Source organism: Entelurus aequoreus, linkage group LG18, assembly GCF_033978785.1.
Source record: "Entelurus aequoreus isolate RoL-2023_Sb linkage group LG18, RoL_Eaeq_v1.1, whole genome shotgun sequence".
NCBI classification, from domain to species: Eukaryota; Metazoa; Chordata; class Actinopteri; order Syngnathiformes; family Syngnathidae; genus Entelurus; species Entelurus aequoreus.
The window spans coordinates 30,362,570-30,365,069 of record NC_084748.1 but is presented as its reverse complement, the minus strand read 5'-3'; the positions used below and the strand labels follow the sequence as shown (position 1 = coordinate 30,365,069).

Below are 2,500 nucleotides of genomic sequence, written 5' to 3'. Positions count from 1 at the left end.
AAATAAAGTAAGTTTCTTACAAGTATCATCCCTGCAGGACGAGGAATAGCTAAACATGCTTCACTACACACCGTAGCTCACCGGCGTCAAAATGTAAACAAACGCCATTGGTGGATCTACACCTGACATACACTGTAATGATACCAAGTACAGGAGCGTATCTAGTCGATACTACTATGATTACGTCAATATTTTTTGGCATTACAACATTTACAACTTCTTTCGCTTATGTTTATAAACTCAGGAAATATGTCCCTGGACACATGAGGACTTTGAATATGACCAATGTATGATCCTGTAACGACTTGGTATCGGATTGATACCCAAATTTGTGGTATCATCCAAAACTAATGTATAGTATCAAACAACAGAAGAATAAGTGATTGTTACATTTTAACAGAAGTGTAGATAGAACATGTCAAAAGAGAAAGTAAGCAGATATTAACAGTAAATTAACAAGTAGATTAATAATTAATTTTCTACCACTTGTCCTTAATAATGTTGACAAAATAATACAATGAGAAATGACACAATATGTCACTGCTTATGTCAGCAGCTAAATTAGGAGCCTTTGTTTGCTTACTTACTAATAAAAGACAAGTTGTCTTGTATGTTCACTATTTTATTTAAGGACAAACTTGAAATAAGAAACATATGTTTAATGTACCCTAAGATTTTTTGGTTAAAATAAAGTCAATAATGCAATTTTTTGTGGTCCCCTTTATTTAGAAAAGTACCGAAAAGTATTGAAATAATTTTGGTACCGGTACCAAAATATTGGTATCGGGACAACACTAGTCCATAGACCAGGACTATTCAACTGCTGGATGACACGTACCGGACTCCAAGTTCAGTTCAAAACTCGTATTGACATTTTAACCTTGGTAGCAAACAGAACACTGGGGTCCAAACTTGTGATTGACATAACTGAGGCGTTCCTTTAAGTCCTTACCCCATTTTTTTTCATACTGTGATTTATGTAACTAAGGTGTTGCTGTAGCTTGTTTACTTCAGATGCAGTCAGTAGTCATTTGTTCAACTTCTTTAGTTGTACTAGTGGTGTTCCTGAAGGTCTATTTTAAATTCTCTCTTCGTCATCTTTTGGGTTCAGTTAAAAAACCCGTAAAAACTCACATTTTTGCAGCAGATTCACAAAACATGGGCTGTCATAAACTGTAGATGATCTTTGACTGGCCTTTTTGGAGATGGTCCTTAAACACTCCTGTAATTATACCAAACTACCGTATTTTTCGCAGTATAAGTCGCACCGGAGTATAAGTCGCACCTGCCGAAAATGCATAATAAAGAAGGAAAAAACACATATAAGTCACACTGGAGTATAAGTCGCATTTTTGGGGAAATTTATTTGATAAAACCCAACACCAAGAATAGACATTTGAAAGACAATTTAAAATAAATAAAGAATAGTGAACAACAGGCTGAATAAGTGTACGTTATAAGAGGCATAAATAACCAACTGAGAACGTGCCTGGTATGTTAACGTAACATATTATGGTAAGAGTCATTCAAATAACTATAACATATAGAACATGCTATACGTTTACCAAACAATCTGTCACTCCTAATCGCTAAATCCCATGAAATCTTATACGTCTAGTCTCTTACGTGAATGAGCTAAATAATATTATTTGATATTTTATGGTAATGTGTTAATAATTTCACACATAAGTCGCTCCTGAGTATAAGTCGCACCCCCCGCCAAACTATGAAAAAAACTGCGACTTATAGTCCGAAAAATACGGTAAATATATACACCAAAATCAAATATAGTACAGTATAGGAAGGGAGTTCATTTGGCCCCTTTTGTCACGGTTTACGGTTTACCAGACACATGAAAAGGCGCCATCCGGGTTTGGGGGGTGCACAATCCACTTTAGTTGCCAGATGCCAGTAGAGTGTGTAGTATCTTAAAATTAGTTTTGTGGCAATTCCAACTTTGACCACAGGAGTGGCGCTTTCCATCATTTTCGGCAGACTGCATTGCAAAATTACTATAACCCCCCTCTCTTCCTCTCACGCGAGATCCACCCAAAAATGGGGCCATATGAATCCCTTCCCTACTGTAGATGACGCCGGTTCTACAGAATATAGAAAATAAGACTAACAGTCCGGTCCTTAACTTTCTGGAAATGTGGCCCCCAAAACAATATAGTTGAATATCACTGCAAAGACCTTCTAAATTGTTGTCATACAACATTTCAATGAAGACAAAGACAGACTATGTCCACACTAGTCATAGATATTAGATATTACATGAGTGTATTATTGTTTTAAAGAAATCTACTATGGGAAAAAAAAAGAATTATGCTTTGCTGTATTTTTAGGAATCTGTTAGAAAAAAATGCTAGTCAAAGATCCTCTATACCAGGGGTGTCCAAACTCTTTGCCTTGGGGGCCACATTGGGCTAAAAAAATTTGACTGGGGGCCGAAAGCCGACTATACTGTATATATATATATATATATATATATATATATATA

General features: G+C 35.8%; 1 protein-coding gene across 2 annotated transcripts in view; it reads right to left on the bottom strand.

The window, feature by feature from the left end:
- Positions 1-2,500, bottom strand: part of misp3 (MISP family member 3) — a 28,876-nt gene that overhangs the window by 5,377 nt on the left and 20,999 nt on the right. The window lies entirely within an intron of this gene.